Raw genomic sequence first — 13,488 nt, 5'->3', positions numbered from 1 at the left:
GAACTTTAAAATCCAGTGGATTTTATATTTGATCTCAGAGGCAATAGGTTTACTGAGAGGAAGGGAAGATGGAAAGGGGGTAAAGGAGCACATAACATAGTCAGAAATTGGCTTTATGAAAAGAACTTTGGTGGATGAGGGAAGTATGGATTGGAATGAGGAGAGACTTAAAGCAGAGACACCAACCAGCAATAATTGCAAAAATCCCGATGTGAGGTGATGAGCGCCTGCACTAAGATGGTGCCCATTTGAATAGGGAAGAATAGAAAGGAACCTATATGAGAGATGTGAAGGTAGAAAGGAAAAACATTCACAGATTGGATAAGTGGGGTGAGTAGGAGTGAAGAGTTGAGTATGATACCAAGATTGTAATCCTGGGCACCTAGGAAGCTGGTGGGCCCCTCGACAACAACAGGAAAGTGAGGAAGTAGGGAAGGTTTTGGCCAAAAGATAATGAGTTCCGTTTTGGACCAGTTGAGTTTGAGACCTTTGAAGGACATCCAGATTGAGATATTAGGTGGTCAACTCTTGGAAGGCAGGCTCTGTCTTCTTTCGTTTTTTGTGCCCCCAGCACTTAATGTGGAGCCTTGTACAAAGCAGACACTTAATAAGGGTTTGTTTTAGTTGATTGGGACCCAAAGTTCCCAGCTCTGTTTTCCCAGCACCACTCACTTCCTGATTCCTCCCTTTCGAACTTGGCAGGATAGAACAAAAGATATAGGGAAATCCTTTCCATTCCCCCAGGACAATAATGAACCAGGCATTGTTCATCACAGTGCAATCAAGAGAATTACTCTGCTTAGAATCCCCTATTTGATCACCTGCTCCTTGAGATTCTGGAGTGGCTCCAAAACTCACTGAAGACATTACTGGAACCAGCTGAGGACCATTCCCTCAAATAGGCCAATGTACTTATTCGGCTTACGTTCATTTTACATGACTTTGCTGGAGAGAAATTCCCTCTCCTCTGCATAAAACAGAAGAGGTCTTTCTTCTGTCTGCACAAGCCAGAGATTCCCAAAGTGGGCGATACTGTCCCCTGGGGGCATGGGAATGACCCATGGGGTGGTAATAGCCTCAGGTGAAATTGGGGGACTTTGAATAAAAATGAGGGGGTGGTAGAAGCATAAGGAAAGAAGAGAAGAAAATTTTCAAAACCTGTTAGTCCATGTTTCATCTGTTGTGTAACAGAATTAAAGTCATAGTGATTACCTTATTTTCCAAATAAACACACAATGTGCAAGTTATAACCAGCCACTGGTCAAGTCCACCAAGTCTTAACAAGCAAGTGTTGGCAAGCCAGTATTTTCCTTGGGAAGTCTAGCATGCATCAGCAGGAACATGTGCCTGTAATGACTTGCTTACAATATGATACCATACGGGTACATAATGCAATATTGTGTCATCAAAATTTCAATGCAGTAAAAAGCCCCACAATTTTACAATAAATTATTAAATTTAAGATGCATCATTCAAAAATATTTTATATTTTTTTGAAATGACACAAATATTTTTTAAAACTGTTGAAGGGTTAAAAAGAAAAGTAAATTTCTAGGGAGGAGTGGCAACTGAATAATTTTTATTTTGAAAAGGGGGTGGTAGGCCAAGTAAGTTTGGGAACTTCTGGCTAAGGTAATAAGCTTCCTCTCTAATAAGGCATCCTCATTGTAGTCTGCCTTCCATGACTTCCCAGAATGTCCCTAGCATAAGAATGGTCCTGCTTTGAGCTGTGATCTCCATGGCTTTAGTCCAAAACCATATTGACCTAAATCAGACTGATTGGCCAGTCTGTCCTTTTGGATGATTCATAAGACACAAATGCGTAAATTCCCCACAATACTAAGATATGAGGTTACTGTCTTCTGTCTGCTGGCTGGGTCAGCAAGGCAGAAAGGATAATAACTTACCAACAGAAAAGAGATCCAACATGTCTTTCCATACTCCCATCCCCTATCTATAGTTCATGCTCAAACTGGCAACCACAAAGAGTCCCAAGAAGCAGCATTAAAGGAGAAGGCCTAGCTGCTCACTAGGGTACTTGTTCTGAGGAGCATCCCAAGGTTATCTCCCTTGATGCCAATGCCTGCTGCATCAGGCAGATGCCAGAAAATGCTGGCTTCCAACCTCAGCAACTCTTGACTCCTAATGCCCATGAAGGCTGGCACCTTAACATGACTCTTCTGAAAGAAGTAGCCCCAGACCCTTCAGGGCAAATATGAGGAGGGATCATTCTACTGATTTCATGAGTAGCTCCTGGTGGGAAAGCCAGGGGTTGAGAGCAGTCCTGGTCCACTAAGGGGAAGGAGTAGCTAGAGGAGATACAGCCTTCTTCTTTGAGGTCTGGTCATTGCAGGCTGAAATTCAAACATACATACCCTATCCTTCCTGCTGTTCCTTTCCCTCCCTCGCTTTTCTCTACCCACCCCCTCCCCTGCCATAATCAAGTTGCTGCGCTCTATAAAACTTATCTAAACTTTCAGTGAAGAAGTTCAGTCCAGCTGGAGGAGCAGGAGGGGTGGAAAGGGAAATGACAGATCACATCTGGAATATTGTGTTCAGTCCTTTTAGGAAGGACATTGATAAATTCAAGCACATCCAAGAAGATGATAACTAAGATGCTTAAAGGATTGGAGGTTGTGCCATTGAAGGATCAGTTGAAGGAACTGGGAATGTTTATCCCAGACTAAAGAAGTCTTGGGGTAAAGGGAGGGGGAGGGGACATAACAGATGTCTTCCAAGTCTAGATGGGTAGGCACAATGCCCAATCATATGCTCTTTCTGGATTGGTTTGCTCACCCAATCTGTAACTGTACTAGCAGGCTGGGAGTTTCCAGAGAGTTGGCCACACTGCTACAACTCACTTTCAGGACCCATGGGGTAATCTTGGTGGGAAGAGAGAGAGACTGCAGTATACTTTAGCCCCTGAGCCCCTACTGGTATGTTTCCCATTTAACAAAACAGCCAAGATGATACTATTAATTCTTAAAAGTATTTACTAAACAGAAAGCAAAATAAGAACACTTAGAGCACAGCATTCTGCCCATAAATCTAAAACACACCTTTCCACCAATATACGTAGTCCATGAGGGTAAGTGGACATACATTTACAAAACCATCAATAGCATAAAGGCACATTAGTAGGGCACACAACACATATGCCTAAGGCAGCAAGATAATGTAGAGGGAAAAGAGAAGGTCTAGAACAAAGCCTTGGGGATTCTCACAGTTAACTGGTGTGACCTGGTTGAAGGTCCAACAAAGAAGACTGAAGACTGGTCAGAGAGATAGGAGGACAACCAGGAGAGATACTCTAGCTCAAAATCTATGATTTGATATTGTCCTTGTCATCTTTTTTGTGGGGAGGGGGAAGAGAATTCATAATACAATCTATAACTTTTTTTTCCCATTCTTGTGAGTAAGTTAGTGAAAATTGATTTGACGGGTATGGTTCCACATCCCAGAATGCATGTATGCTAAGGCTTAACTGATCCAGAGACAGGGCGTTCCTCCCTTCCACATTTCCTTATTTTCTGTGTATCCTGGGTTCCTTACCCTTCATTCCTCATTTCTTATCAGGCATCTCAGGAAATACCCTGATTTCAGTCATCCAGAATACCCCACTGGCCCTACCTCATAGGTGATGGGGCAATCTCTTATTAGGGTCACATCAGCTCTTTGTCTAAAACTTGAGCCCCGAGTATCTTTGGGATCTTGAATCAGAATGTACACCTTGCTACATGTCCAAGTCATGAAGAAGTAACTAATTCAATGTGCGTATGATTTTTCCCCCTGTATTTTTCGTATTCATTAGCACCTTCCAACTACCTTTTTGAAGAAAGCAGGGTTTCTGAGATATCTACAAACTTTTGGTCTCTGATTTTTTAAAACCTGAATTTTATTTTCCAATGTCCTTTTCATCATCTTCCCCAGTGTCCACCTTCAAATTGTCACTGATTATCAAAGATTTGTTATGCAAGTTCTTACTGAATTCTTCGGGGACTCTAGCCTGCGTCTTCGTGCTCTGTGATTAATATCTTGATGATGACCTTTCTGCTTCTTGTTATGAGCTCTCCAAGGCTAGGTGACCAAGTGTCCCAAGAAATTGTAAGCTTTTGGGTACATGATGAAACCAACTTCACCAATTCCTTTGCCTCTCCAAGAGAATGTGTAAGCAACTTTCTTTCGTTTTCTGGTTTCATTTATGACGAGAATGCCAATATCAGTGCCAATTAGCTGTTCTAAAAATATGTCAATTCATTTGTCTCTGGACAAAGAACTCATGTTAAGAGTACCAATTGTCAAATTAGGGTTTGTAAACAGACTAAGGACTGAGCAATTTTTTACACCCCTTCTCCAGGGATAAAATAAATAGCTATCAAGTTTAATGCTACCCAGAACTCTATTTTTCTCACCAGGATCACTGTTCAGCTGAATGCCTTGGCATACCAGAACCCCAAATTCCTGATGTTTTTAAGAGGTCAATGCTGTAAGGGAATGAAGTTTAATTGGGGGAGAGGATAGATCTGGGAATCTGGACTCTCAGGGAATTCTAATCATGGACGAGCCAGTGATATCCTTGGTTCCAGATGAGTTCTTCAACTTCTGCTGTATTTCACTTTGTTCATTTGTAGGATGGATGCAACCATTCTGAATTACGGCCCCAGAATATCATACAAAAATTCCTTAAGTGTGATGGCCTTAAAGTGTGAATGTACTTCAGCATTATATGGCTAAGCACTCCCTACAAGATAACAGCATTTAGCACAGTGCTTGGCACATAGTATATGCTTAATACATATTTTTTGACTGACTGGGCACGGCCTGTTATTTAAGGTTCCCCACAATCTGGGTCACCATCATAAAGCAGCCAATCAATCAATAAGCATTTCTTAAGTACCTATTATGTGCCAGGCACTGTGCTAAGTGCTAGGGATACAAAGAAAGGGAAACACAGTCCTTCCCCTTTGAGGATTTCATAATCTAATGAGTGTGGGTAGCTGGATAAGTGGAAAGACAAATGGACTTGGGGTTAGGAGACTTCAGTTGGAATGCTGCCTTAGATACTTAACTATGTGCAATTCACCTAATATCTCTGAGCCTCATTTTCCTCATTTGTAAATTGGGGATCATCCCACTGGATTGTGGTGAGAAAAGTGCTTTGTAATGCTTTAATCCTAGCCACTTGTCCTGTCCTTTGTAATGTCTTGACTACAGTCCCTTCCACTATATAAATGTCAGTTGTTAGCACAAGTTACAGCAATAAAGTAATGGATTGTTTATAGAACATTCTCCTCATTTTTTAGTCACACATCATATGTCTTGAGACTCCAGTTAGGTTGTAAGTTCTTTATGGGCAAAGAGGAACTTTTTTTAAAAGATGCATATTTCTGTTTTATTGATGCATAACAAGGCATTATATCTTGCCTGAATCTGAGGCAATCAGAGTAATAAGCCGGACATTGACATAATTTTGAGGATTAATGACAAATGATACACTTCACAGCTTTACTAGCAAGGTGCATTACAATTTATAAGGTGCTCCATCTTGACAAAGAGCTAATGGACTAAATGTGTAGAATGAGACACAAATTCTTAGACATGGCCAATATGGGAATTTTTTGCTTGACTATGCATATTTGTTTGTTACAAAGGTTTTGTTTTTCTTTGCTTTCTACTTCTTTTTCAGCAAGAGGTGGAGATGAAGAGAGAAAATAAATGCTTAACAATTTTATTTTTAAAAATTATAAGGTGCCAGATTAGCACTGTGAGTAATTTAACACTAGGATTTCACTTTGAGGGGATTGGTGGAATGGAGGTGGAGAGGGAGAGGGAAGAATAGTACCTCCTAATTCCTACAGAATCAGTCTTTAACCTCTAAAGTCAAGCATGTGTGCTGGGATAGTTCCTTTAATCTTTTTCATTATGAGCTTTCTGTAGTATAAACTTATAGTATTGGTTTTCAGTTGTTATCAATTGTTTTCAATTCGTTATCAGTTGTGATAAAGAAAAAATCTTGAAAAAGTAAAAACTATGTGTTGCTCCTTCCATAAATAACTTCCCTGTAGATCTGGTCTCCCTAGAATAGCTGAAGAATTGTGTGATTGCTAGTAGTTTCATCATCTAAATCAGTGCTGTCAAACAAAAAGAAACAGATCCCTGGGGTCTTGTTGACTTAGAAAACTACATATTAAAATTATCTGTCATATTATGTATTTTATTAAACATTTCCCATCACCTTTTAATCTGATTCTGTCCAACACAGCAGTAGTATAGGTCGTATACTATCCCCATGCTTGACATCCCTGGTCTAGAATGCCATTATTAGTATACACTGATACTAAAACCTCTTAATGTCTCATCAGATTGCTATATCCACTGCCAGATTTAACATATAAACAGATGAAAACCAAAGTGCAATTCACTGGACAAATAAGTCTATCAAACTGGAGGCCAAAAATTTCTCCCAAGTTATTTAGGAGATCAAGCATATACATTGGTCCAAAGTTCCAGGGGCCAGCAATTTTCAACTACTAGAGGAGGGGACATACATGTACTTACATGTGGGGGCAGACAAATTTGTTACTGGCACAAACACAGGATTCATGCTAGGGGAGTCTTACATTTCTTTATATTGCCCACAGTGCCAAGCATGTGCTTTGTATTTTGTGGGTGGTTGGTAAATGTTGGTCAGATAAAGAAACAAATGAATGAGCATGGAGGATTCTGGTGGGTACCTTGTTGGGAGCCCTCACAGCAGAATCTGAGGCCTGCCAAGGAGTGCACTGTCATTACTGAGAGGGAAGAGTGTAACCCGAAAAATGGATTCTCCTGTTTTGAAACTGCATGTAACCTGAGAGACTGCAGCTGACAGTGGAGAGGCTTCAGCCCCTTGGCCTCCTTGTTCTAATCTTAGAATGCTGTGATCCTGGCTTCCTGTGTCCTGAAGGACAAATGTCACCAACCCAGCCCTGTACCCGCATGTGCACACATACACACGCACGCGTACGCACACGCATACACACACACACACATAACACAATCTCATACTCAAATGCACAGACACCAAATGTGTTTACATTTATGAAATCAGTCATATTGCAGAGGCATAAGGTCCTGGATCAAGAATTGGAAGGGAAATAAGGTATCATCTGGTTAAAATTCCTCATTTTACAAAAGAGGAAAAGGAAGCCTGGAGATGTGATTTATTTTGTCCAAGGTCACCCAAAGAAAGCTTATGACTTCACTTGTTACCATAATGTCCCCAAAGGGCAGGATGTGTGACAACTAGGGACTGGTATCCTTAAATTCATGCTGCCCACGCATGCAGAAGGCTAGGTTTATTATTCACTTACCGGGGGAAGGGTGGGAATTGAGGAAGCAGATAAGGAGAGTAGAGAAAGGGAAAAAAATGTTTTTTGAAATTACCTTGAGTGTCATTGATTTACTCTACTGGTTCAGGTGAACGAAAGATAAATCATGCAAACCCCAACATTTACTCTATATTTCCATTATCAGTAAGTCAATAATCCACATTATATGGTACTTTTAGACTTGCAAAGTGATTTCCCTGCAATACTCATATAAAGTAGGTAGTACAAATGTTATTATGCCCATTTTACAGATGAAGAAAATAAAAAATCAAATAGATTAAATGATTTGCCTGTGATTGAAGAGCTGCTAAATATTAGAGCCAGGATCAAAACAACCTCACAGAATTACTGAATTTATATATGAGAAATTTTAGAGATGTTTTTACCTAATTCTTTCATGTTACAGTTGGGGAAACTGAGTGTCTTATCTGAAGTCATGCAGCTAATAACTGGCAGACTTCTTGTTCAGTCATTTCAGTTGTCATTTGGGTTTTTGTTTTGTTTTATTTTGTTTTGGCTAGGCAATGGGATTAAGTGACTTGTCCAAGGTCACACAGCTAGTAAGTGTTAAGTGCCTGAGGCCAGATTTGAACTCAGGTCCTCCTGACTCCAGGGCAAGTGCTCTATCCATTGTGTGACCCAGCTGCCCCAATTTGGGGTTTTCTTAGCAGAGATACTAAAGTGGTTTGCCATTTCCTTCTCCAACTCATTTCGTGGATGAGGAAACTGAGGCAAAGAGGGTTAAGTGACTTGCCCAGGGTCACACTACTACTAAAGGTTTGAGGACAGATTTGAACTCAGGTCTTCCTGACTCCAGGCCCAGTGCTGTATCCACTGCACCATTCAAACCCAGGCCTTTTCACTCTAAATCCAGCATTTTTTCTCACTCTACCAGGCCTTCACCTTCCCAACCTCCCCCAAAAAACTTTTTACTTTTTTTCAAACCTGAGTAGCTCACAAGTCTCAAAACTTGAATCTGATCTTCTCTCTTCACCTGCATACCCTCTGATGGAGGTCATTATCCAGCTATAGAAATGGTCAAAAAACAAGCCAGAGGAAGGAAGAGAGAGGGGAAACAAAGAGAGAAGGTGAAAGGCTGAAGAGTCCTTGAAATGGATGATCTGCTCCTCAGTAATCACCTGTTAGCTTTGCCTCTTCATCTAAGACATGTCTATAATAATAATAGGGAGCATTTCTATGGTGCCTACTATGTGCCAGGCATTATACAAAATGCTTTACAAATATTAATTATGTTGATCCTCACAACACCCCTCAAACAATGGTTAAATGACTTGCCCAGGGTCACACAGCTCTTAAGTGTCCAAGGCTGATTTGATCTCAGGTCTTTCTGACGGCAAGCCCAATGGCCTGTGCATTGGGCCATCTAGCTGCTTCAAACTACATCTAAAGATTTGAATCAAGCTTCAGTCTTCTGCAGGGTTTTAGAGCCCACTTCCTCTTTGACTCTTAAAATGCATTTCATGACGGTGTTGCCAGGTAGCTCTTGGGTATAGTTATTGAAGGAAATGTAAAAAAAAAAAAAAAGAGGATCCTATAGTGAAACCACAGGAGACAAGGGGCACACTTCACTGAATCCTACTGTCTATTTGTCAGAGTAGCTCACATTCTTCTTTCCCCCTTGTTAGTGAAGCTGCTAGACAACCATCCTTTGCCGGCTCCCCACCCCAGTCTCAGGCTGATATCTGCCCCCAGCAACAAGAAGAAGCATTTATAAGCACCTGCTATGTGCCAGGCACTGAGCTAAGCACTGGGGATACATAGAAAGGCAAAAACACAGTCTCTGCCCTCAGGGAGCTCACAGTCTAATGGGGGAGGTAGCATGTAAATAACTGTGAACATACAAGTTAAATACAGAGTAGATACAAGGAAATCTCAGAGGGAAGGCATTAGAATGGAGTAAAGATGAGAAGGACCAGGAAAGGCCTCTGGCAGAAGATAGAACATGAGCTAAGTCCTGGAGGACGCCAAGAGGTGGAAGGAGAAGGGAGGGCATTTCAAACATGAAAGGAGGGGGGAAGCCAGTGAAACGTTTCTGAATAATGGTGGATGGAATATTTCTTTTAAAATACCATAGAGATAGCTGCAGAACTGAGAAGGCTTTCTGCCCTACTTTCTGTGTATAGCAGGACTAGTATGGAGTATGGCCTGGCTTTTGTAGACTGCACCTGGGTTGCCTGTCATGGCCCCACACATCTGTAAGCCCAGCTACCAGGGAGACTGAAACTGGTGGGTCTCGAGGTTGGGAATTCTGAGCTACAGTGGACTATGCTAATTGGATGTTCACATAGGGCCAAAGCTTCTATGCCCATGAGTGGTGGCATCAAGTCCCTGAGTAATCTCTGTACTTCAGCCTGGGTGAGATGGGAAATTGTGTTGTTATAATTCAGTCATTTTCAGTCATGTCTGACTCTTCATGACCCCATTTGGGGTTTTCTTGGCAAAGATACTGGAGTGGTTTGTCATTTCCTTCTCCTGCTCATTTCATAGGTAAGGAAACTGAGGTAAACAGGGTAAAGTGACTTGCCCAAGGTCACATAGCTGTAGTAAGTGTCTGAGGCCAGATTTGAACTCATGAAGATGAGTCTTCCTGATTGCAAGCCAGTCCTCTATTCACTGTGCCACTTAGCTGCCCTGAGAAATGGGGAAACACAGTCTTTAAATACACACACACACACACACACACACACACACACACACACACACACCCCTCTGTCTCCAGGGAACCTGAAAGCTTTCTGAACCTCCACTAGGAAAAGGACATAATAGCTCACAATTCCTATAAAGATAAAACGGTTTATTTACAACAACCCACTGAAACAGGTAGGATTATTATCCACATTTTGCGGATAATAACAATAGCTCATATAGCCCTTTAAGGTTTATGGACCACATTGGAAACCGAGGCTCAAAAAAAGGTGAAAACACTTCCCCAGTGTCACAAAGCTAATCACGAACAGAATCAGGGAGCAAACTCAGAGTCAGACACCAGCACATTTTCTACTGTGCTGCAGAGGTGAAATGACTTACCCCAGGCAGTGTGACACTTACGGTTACATGTGCTTTTTGACTGCTTCTCCAATGATTTGTTCACGAAACCAGGATTTCTCATGTTTTTGATCCACTAAAATTATTGTCAAAGCAAAAGATTCTACATACCTCTTGCCTTGCTTATACAGATGGGAGAGAGTAGTAGTAGGAATATTGGAAGTAGTGGGAGTGAGAGTAGTGGTGGTGGTGTTTTGTTCAGCCATTCTAGTCACGTCCAATTCTTCATGACCCCATTTGGGGTTTTCTTGGCAAAGACACTGGAGTGGTTTTGCCACTTCCTTCTCCTGCTCATTTCACAGAGGAGGAACTGAGGTCAACAGGGTGAAGTGACTTGCCCAGGGTCACACAGCTAGGAAGTGTCTGAGGCCAGATTTGAACTCAGGAAGAGGAGTCTTCCTGTCTCCAGGCCCCACATTCCATCCACTGCAGTCACCTAACTGCCCTCATTGTTGTCACTTATTCCGAATTTTCACTAGGGAAAAGAGAGAAAAAAAAACCACCTCGGAGCAGCACCTGTGGACCCTGTTGGTTCCAGATTACCTGATCTTCTTTCTTCCCACTGGAAAAGTAAAGAAACAGAATGGGTGTGAGCAGGGGCAGGGTCTAGATTCTAGTTAGAGGCGAGAAGAGACTGTGAGACCAGTGACTGCTGTGTTCTTAAGTTTAGGAAGATTAGGAATATAGCTCAGTGTTATGAAGTAGTCCAATGGGAAAAGTATTGTATCTGGAGTCAGAGGACCTGGGGTCAAATACCACACTTTCCATTTCGCTTTGGGCCAGTGGTCACCTCTCTGGGCCTCAGTTTCCTCATCTGTAAAATGAAGGGGCTGGATGAGATGATCGCTAACATCCCTTCCAACTCCCAGATCTATGATCCTGTGAAGTCTTTTCTTATATTCTTATTTCTGCAGTGGGCACCATCATTCTAGTCCCCTAAGTTTTCAGTGTTGTTATCCTGGACTCCCCATGCTCTCTCATCCCATACATCCAACCAGTTGTCATATCTTATCATTTCTACTTCCACAACAGCTCTCACATGGCCATCCCTTCTTCCCCACTCACCCGGTCACCCTGTAAGGTTAAGCCTTTATCATTCTTATCCATTCATCATGGACTATTACCATGACCTCCTAATTGGTCCCCATGCCTCAAGTGTGTCCTCATCCCACTTCATCCTCCACAGAGATGCCAGAGTGATTTTCCTTTAACCCAAATTGACCATTTTACGCCCCCACCCCCCAACCCTTTACAGGATAAACCTCAAAGGCTTCTTATAATTTCTAGACTAAAATATCAACTCTTCTGTTTGTCTTTTAAAGTTCTTCACAACATTATTTTCCCCTGTGTCTCCACATCTGCCCTGTAGGAGGAAGGGACAATTGCCCATATCCATGGCAACAATGCCCCTTCTATTCTCCATAGTTTCTCCATGATCTCCAACAGCTCAGCAATCACATTCACAAGCTATTTTTAGTGCCATGAGATGAAATTTGTCCGGGCCTGATGATTTGAACACATTCAGGGAATTGAGGCGAGGCTACCCAGGAACCTCTCCTAGCCACTAGAATTTACTCCCTAATATTTTGGATTTGGACCACTTGGAGGATCTTTGAACTCTGACTAGTCATCATGGGCCATACTTTAAGAACACTCACTGAATGAGAGAAGCGTCTTTCTGCTTGGAGAGTCACATCTTGAAGGGCTGCAAAGGGAAGGGAGACAGTGCTGCCTGGAGCTGGACAAGTTGTAGGCAGTGCTCTCAGGAAAGAAGACTGCAGAAGGTCATGTTTTCCAGGGGTCTCTTTTGTCTGAGCTAGAGTCTTTACTGAGTTTTCCTTAGGTTTAAGGAAAGAGGGCATAAGAGGACAAGGATTAGCCATTTTCAGATCCCAAAAGGTGGCAAATGAGAGTTGACATGGAGATTTGGGAGTTTTTCTGACTCTTTGTGAACTATTTTCCAGTGTTCCCATGAGCTCTGTCTGTTTCCGGCCTTTCTCTCTGAATTCTTTCCTCCTTCCTTCCTCCTCACTTTCTCCACTCCACCTGCCCAGCAATGCTAAAGGACAAAGTGTTTGTTCCTTCCCATGAGTAGAAAAGGGTATTAGATTGATAATGTGACCCCTGAACTAAAGTTTTGGGGGAGGATCTTGTGAAAAGAAAGTCTTTTGGTTGTAAGTAATCTCCTATACAAGAATAAGAGGAAAAACACAGTCTACTACAAGGCGAATTTTTCAGATTCCTCATCTATAAAATGAGGAAATTAGATGATGTCTAAGATACCTTCTGGTTCTAAATCTACAACCTTATGACTCTATTAATTTGGATTAGCTATGGAAGAACTTCCCACCAGTGGTAATAGAATTTTAGAGCCATAAGGATTTATACACAGATGACCTGGGATGCTGATTTAAGCAGTGTTCCTTCTAAAAGCATCTGGGGAGTTCAGATGGCCACTGAGGTTCTCTTCCGATCCTATTACTCTAAGTTATCAGATTGTGGAAGCAAAAAGGGAGCAAACCCTAGTGCTGTCTTGTCTCTATGAATGGTTATAGGTGTCAGAATGGGCCTTTTTTCTGTCCTAGGGCACCCATCCATCATCTATTAGGCTCTGAGTATCATTTATGAATATTCCTTCTCCAAGTCTCCACCCTCAGCTACAGCCTGAGAGACCTCCTCATGCACCACTGTGGCCTGGACACTGTACCAGAAGCCCAGGCCTAGGGCCAAGATGAAGGGTGGGGAAGAAGGAGTTGGAGCCAGGGCAGTATGGTAAGAGTCAGACTCCAGCTCAAGGACAAAGATGCTAGTATTTGGAAAGACCACAACATCTAACTTTTACTGAAGCTCTATGGCAGGGATTTCTGGCAGGTTCTGTTCAGTCTGGACACAAGGGCTCCATGGTTTTCAGAAGAAAGCACTATAAAAAACAAGAGTACATTTTGGAGGTTATTTTCTTCAGGTTTCTACAGTTGCAGGCTGAGACAACAGGGAGGCATTTCATGACTGAGATGGCAGGAGTAGCAATAGGATGAGCTAGACAAGGAAAGCC

General features: G+C 42.1%; 1 protein-coding gene across 3 annotated transcripts in view; it reads left to right on the top strand.

Moving 5' to 3' along the window:
- Window positions 1-13,488, top strand: part of RCSD1 (RCSD domain containing 1) — an 87,030-nt gene that overhangs the window by 41,745 nt on the left and 31,797 nt on the right. The window lies entirely within an intron of this gene.

The sequence above is a fragment of the Phascolarctos cinereus genome, unplaced genomic scaffold (genome assembly GCF_003287225.1).
Source record: "Phascolarctos cinereus isolate Bilbo 61053 unplaced genomic scaffold, phaCin_HiC Scaffold_5;HRSCAF=322, whole genome shotgun sequence".
NCBI lineage: Eukaryota > Metazoa > Chordata > Mammalia > Diprotodontia > Phascolarctidae > Phascolarctos > Phascolarctos cinereus.
Note: the sequence above shows the minus strand (reverse complement) of the source record. Positions and strands in the feature narration are given on the sequence as shown.